The sequence below is a fragment of the Marmota marmota genome, unplaced genomic scaffold, assembly GCF_001458135.2.
Source record: "Marmota marmota marmota unplaced genomic scaffold, marMar, whole genome shotgun sequence".
Taxonomy (NCBI): domain Eukaryota; kingdom Metazoa; phylum Chordata; class Mammalia; order Rodentia; family Sciuridae; genus Marmota; species Marmota marmota.
Genome location: NW_026000139.1, coordinates 2,579,946 through 2,586,314, shown reverse-complemented (window position 1 = coordinate 2,586,314; position 6,369 = coordinate 2,579,946). Strand labels below are relative to the sequence as shown.

Sequence of the window (6,369 nt, the reverse complement as noted above, 5' to 3'; positions counted from 1 at the left end):
GCTTAGGGATGTTCTAAATTGCTTAACTGGTCTCAGCCTCCCTAGTTGCTGGGGTTACAAGTGTGTACCACCACATCTGGCTTTTGTTAGAATATCTGAAGTGCTCAAGTGAGCAACTCTACTTTTATGTATTTATTTATTTATTTATTTATTTATTTATTTATTTATTTTGGATGCTGGGAATTGGTCATTTGGTCATTACCAGTCATTTTTGTTTTATTTTATTTACTAATTGAAACAGGGTCTCACTAAATTGCTTAGGGCCTTACTAAATTGCTGAGGTTGTTTTTTGTTTTGTTTGTTTTGTTTTTTTTTTTGTGTGTGTGTGTGTGGTTTCAAAATTTTATTTTTGTTTGTGGGGGGCTGTTTTTGATAATGAGGATTGAACCCAGGGCACTTAACCTTGAGCCACATCCCCAGCCATTTTTTATATTTTATTTAGAGACAGGACCTCAGTAAATTGCTTAGGCCCCCACTGAATTGCTGAGGCTGGCTTTGAACTTGGGATCCTACTTCCTCAGCCTCTGAGATTGCAGGAATGTGCTGCCAAGCTAGGCAACCTGAGACTCCTCTTTAACTTGAAATCCTCTTGCCTCAGCTTCTGGAGTCGCTGGAATTACAGATGTGTGCCACAACTCTGACCTCAGTCCTTTTTTTATTTTTTTAATTTTTTTAAAATTTTGAGGCAAGCTCTCTAAATTGCTGAGACTGGCCTTGAACTTGTGGTCAAATTGCTAGGATTACAGACATGTGCCACCATGCCCAGCAAAGGTCTGACATTTATATATTATTTTTCATGCATCAAATATGGTTCTTGGACTTGGGACAGTGGCACACACCTATAAGCCCTGTGACTTGGGAGATTGAGACAGGAGGGTAGCAAGTTCAAAGCCAGCCTCAGCAATTCAGCAAGTCCCTCAATGACTTAGTGATACCCTCTCTCAAAATAAAAAGGATTGGGAATGTAGCTCACTGGTAAAAGTCCCTGGGTTCAGTTCCCAGTACCACTTGTTACTATTATTATTATTATTGGACTGTGGATGTAGTGCAGTGGTGAGTGCTTGCCTAGCATGCATGAGGCCCTGGGTTTGATACCCAGCACCACACACACAAAAATGGTTCGTAGTGCTTTTGTATACATTAATTTATTTCATCATCCCAACAACCCTATGGGGTAAGTACTATTTTTCTATTCTTATCATTTTTTTACCTTGAACCCAAGGTGAATTGTAGCCTTGAGCTATATCCCAGCTCTTTTATTTTTTATTCTGAGATATGGTCTCACTAAATTGACCAGGCTGGCCTCCAACTTGCAGTCCTCCTGCCTCAGCCTCTCATGTGGCTGGGATTACAGGCATGTACCACCTCAGGCCAACTTGTCACTTTCATCTGCCAAATTTCTCATTTACTCTCCCAAATCCAAAACAAAAACCAACTCTCCCAGAAATCTTTCCTAAATATCCCAGGTAAAATAGAAGAAATAACTTATAATTTTTTTTTTTTTTTTTTGCTTTTCCCTTGATTGTGTATTATTTCAGAGCAGGAATATATTTTAAGCATTTTAATTCCTACCTTTTTCTGATGCTCTGCCATTGAGCATAGTCTATAGTCTGATAAAGGGATATAAGTATTAAGCCAACTGTGGAGAAAATACCTATGTCTCAACTAGCCTTTCATGGGAAAGATTCACTTGGAAATTACTTGCTTCATTCATTTATTCATTCCTCATGGTGAAATGATAGTCTGCTTTGTTTTTTGTCTTGTTTGTTTTTTGTTTTTGTTTTGTTTTTTTAAAGAGAGAGAGAGAATTTTTTAATATTTATTTTTTAGTTTTTGGTGGTCACAACATCTTTATTTTATTTTTTATGTGGTGCTGAGGATTGAACCCAGTGACCCGCGCATGCCAGGCGAGCGTGTTACTGCTTGAGCCACCTCCTCAGCCAGTCTTGTTTGTTTTTGAGGTGCTGTGGAACCTAGGGCCTGCTAGGCAAGTGCTCTACTGCTGAGCTGTACCGCACCTGTCATGCAGAGGGCAAGACCCAGGCCAAGGAAGCCAGGTTCAGAGATCTAGCAATTGAAAGAAGATGAGAGGCATGGTAGGAATATTGGCCATTCTTTATTCGGAAGTGACAGTAGCCTCTACCCAGCCCCTGAGCCATTTCCATAGGCCTTTTTTTTTATATGCAGGCCAAACAAAGAAGGCACATGGCTAATGGGTTACAGAAGTGGGTGCATGCTAACAAGTGAATGTTCATGAACTTGAGTACATAGGCTGAATCAGAGTATTTCTGACCTGACTACACACTGACCATGACATAGCTGATTCATGGCCTTGGCCACACACTAAAAGCATACCATAGCTCACCAGAAGCCTTGGCAAGACAGCCTAACTATAACCACTCTGGTCCTGCCCCAATACCACCCCTTTAAGATTCCTCACCGAACAATCTATGTATCTGAAATCTTCTGCAATGACCCCTTAGTGAGGAGGACAGAGCCCTGCACCCATAGGCCACAACAGAAATACACATTGTAACAACATACAATCAAAAACAAGTCCCATCACCTAGGATTAATAAAAGCCATTGCCATCCCATATTGAGTGGCAATAAAAGTCTTTCCCCGTCACATCTAGCTGTCCAGTGATAGTCTGGATTTGCCAGGTAGTCCAGCAGCAGAACTCCCAGGCACTTCGGTGCGTACCCAGCAGGCAGAGGGTTTGCTGCTCTGGTGTAGGCATGTACCCAGTCCACGGTGGTGTTAGCAAGAACACACCTATAGACAAAAACACAAAGCAGTTCCAGGCACTAGCACAGGCAAGTCATGTCCATCAGGGAGGATGCACGCCAGCTCTGAATCCCAAGGAAGTACCTTGGCTGTTTGTGGCAGCTTCCCTGATGTATAGTGGTCCCACACTCACACGACTTGGTCCTGAACTTCAGCAGGCTCTATGTGCACCAGTACCGGGAACTCATAATTGGCCAAGTGGAAATAACAAATGTGCCCTCTAAAATCTGTGTCCCAGCCAGGCACAGTGGCACACGCCTGTAATAATCCCAGTGGCTTGGGAGCCTGAGGCAGGAGGATTGCAAGTTGAAATTTAGCCTCAACAACTTAGCAAGGACTTATGTAGGTCAGCAAGACCCTGTCTCTAAATAAAATATTAAAAAAGGGCTGGGGATGTGGCTCAGTGGTTAAGCACTCCTGGGTTCAATCCCCAGTACCAAATAATAATAGTAATAATAATAATTATTATTATTATTATATGTTCCTTCTGCAGGACCCCGCCAAGTCACCTGTCGGGGAGAGCAATTCACTAGTCACCTATGGTGTCACAAGGAGATCACATGCCAAGCCTCTTCTCCTTAGGGCTAACAGGGCTACCCAACGAATGAGGGGGGCTTTTTATTGTTGAGGGTCTCACCCACGCCACAGTTTGCCCTGCTCAATCCAGTGGGAGCAGGTAGAGAACATCCCCTTGCTTCTCAAACCTAGGCTTAAGTCCACATCCTCTGCTGTCACCTGGACCTGTATTGGGCCCTGTGCAGTGCAGCAAAGCCTTCACAGGAGCTGGTCCCCCTCGTTGGAGACACACATTCAGAGCTCTCACAACTGCCCAGACGCTGTGCCCACCTGTTGGTGGCAGGTGGGTTGACTGCTGTTCTGAGTCCAGCAGACTGTGGGTGGCCTGGGACTCATACCTTCCATTGAATCTGTAACTGAGTTGCCCATTGCTGCACATTGTAACCTGGGAAATGGGTCCCTTGATCACTCTCTATTGTGATGGGCCAGCCATACAAGGCTGTCAACATGGTCAGGGTGCAAATCATAGTACTCTGGTCACTTGACCACTGGGCCAGGCAAACAACAAGGCTGCAGCTTGTCCACTACCGTCAAGGCAAATGTGGCCCCTTCAGAAAGGTGAAGGGCCAACGTAGCCAACCTGCCATCATGTCAAAGGGATGCATCCACACATTACCTGACCACCTCTGGCTCCAAGTCATAGGTGGTGTGAGCATTGCCGAGCACAAACCATACGTGCCTGGCAGGCCCCTACCAGGGCATCCCATTTTAGAGGCAGAGCCCGCTGTTTGACTACAAGCCACCTGCATGCTGTAGGCATGATGCAGCTGCCACCACACCCTGGCCCAAGCCTCTGCTCCATCATTCCCTGGGCTAGTCAGGGGGCGTGGCCAGGGTCATGTCCTACAGTTATCTCCTTCTCATGGCCTGTGGCCCCAAGGTTCTGCCCCATGGCTTGACCCCACAAAGGCCAATGCCCTACCATCCAATTCTCTACTTCCCAGGTAGTCACCCACAGAGTTAACCCCTCAAACAGACCAACTAACTGGACAGATAATCAGGGGTCCTGGTTCCTGCAGTGCCACCAAACTCAGTCCTCTAGCGGCTCTGTTCATTCCCACATTGTGCCACAAGGTGTCAGTAGAGGGCTGTGAAGCTACAGCTCTCCCATGGGCAGAGGGCCCTGTACTGGACCCCTCACTGCTCCAAGCACTGTGGCCCACAGGGCTGGCCCTTCCTTAAAGGGCATGACTCTGTCAGCTCAAGTTCATCAGCATGGTCTGGTGCTTCCTCAGGTGCATACTGCAGCAGCCCTGGAACCTGTTGAAGTTCATGGGTCAGAGGACTAGTGGACAAAGCTCTCCTGTGTTCTAAATATGCCCCGTTTCACTAGAGCAGGCATCGGGACTATGCCTGTCCTCGGGGTGACTGCCCAGTTCCACACCTCTCCTCTCAAAGGATTCGTGGTAGGCACCAAACCCTCAGCAGCACCAGTAATGGCCTCCTGGATCAAACACAGGGCTGCAAGCTGCTGCTCCATCAGGGTGCAGAGATCCTCTGTACTCTTCACTACTGTGACGGAAACCCACTGGTCTTCACAGCCGCTCCTGCTACTGCACAGGCCCCACCCCAAACCCTCCCGGGTTACATGAACATCCAGCTCAAAGGGGTGAGGGGGTCTACCAATGCAGGACCTGAGCTTGCTGAGTGGCCCTCTTCGTGGCCTGAAAGGCCAGCTCAGCACTTCACTCCAGTCCCCCGGTGCCCCTTTCTTCACTAGAGCATACAGGGGATGACACAACAGGGCTACATGGGGACTGAAAGCCTGACAATATCCCAATGAGCCCACAGAGGTTTGCAATTGTGCAACTGTTGTTGGTCATATGCTTGGATTTTCTCAAAAGCTTTTGGCACAACTCTTTTTTTTTTTTTTTTTGGTACTGAGGATCAAACCCATGGGTGCTTAACCACTGAGGCACATCCCCAGCCCTATTTTTATTTTATTTAGAAACAGGGTCTCACTGAGTTGTTTAGTGCCTTGCAGTTGCTGAGGCTGGCTTTAAACTCGTGATCCTCCTGCCTGAGCCTCCAGAGCTGCCGGGATTACAGGCATGTGCCACCGTGCCTGACTTCTGGCACAGCTTTCATTTCACCCAACCAGAAAACACCCAAGAACGTAACCAAGAAGCCAGGCCCCTGCACCTTGGCAGCGTTTACTACCAGCCACACGTCTTCAAATGGGCCAGTAAGGTCGGGATGCAAGCTCTAAATTCGTATAAGAGAGAAGTCAACGAAGCATCATCAGCATAATGAAACGTGCAGTAGGTGGCTGAGTCCACTGGATCAGGTCACTGGCCACCAAACCATGGCATGTGGTCAGGCTATGCAAATAACCTTGTGGCAACACTTGAAATGTCCGCTGCCAGCCTTTCCATGTGAAGACAAACTGCTTCTGGCTCCCTGGGGCCAGAGCAATAGAAAAGAAAGCATTAGCCAGGTCCAGCGCAGAGCGATTAGGGCACAGAGTTGGCTGGTCCATGAGATCATGCACTGCGGGAACCGCTGCATACAGGGAAGGCACCGCTCTGTTCCATTCTTGGTAATCCACAGGCATTCTCCACGTGCCCTCAGGCTTCTTCAGTGGTCACACTGGAGAGTTAAAGGGGCGGGCTGGGGGCCATATTTTGTCTACTTCCTCCACTTCCAAGACAGTAGCTCCAGTTTTGTTTTTTTTTTTTTTAACGCAGGGGCACTCCACCACTGAACCACATCCCCAGCCCTTTTATTGTGTTTTATTGAGAGACAGGATCTCACTGAGTTGCTTAGTGCCTTGACATCGCTGAGGCTGGCTTTGAACTCGTGATCCTCCTGCCTCAGCCTCCTGAGTCGCTGGGATTACAGACATGCGCCACCATGCCCGGCACAGTAGCTTCAATTTCTGCATGTCCCCCATGAGGCAATACTGTTTCACTGTCACAGTCCTCCAGGGTTGTGGCAAGACCTGGGGCAGGTGTTTTGCATATCCTGTCATATCCACCTTCACATCTCACACATGGAGGCAGAATT

At 47.4% G+C, this 6,369-nt stretch overlaps 1 long non-coding RNA gene across 1 annotated transcript in view; it reads right to left on the bottom strand.

Moving 5' to 3' along the window:
* Window positions 1-2,096: 2,096 nt before the first annotated feature.
* The window catches only part of LOC125611288, a 6,173-nt gene continuing 1,900 nt past the window's right edge, over window positions 2,097-6,369 (bottom strand). The window contains exon 2 of the long non-coding RNA XR_007341442.1: window positions 2,097-2,775. This is a non-coding gene — a long non-coding RNA (uncharacterized LOC125611288). The remainder of the gene's footprint in view (window positions 2,776-6,369) is intronic.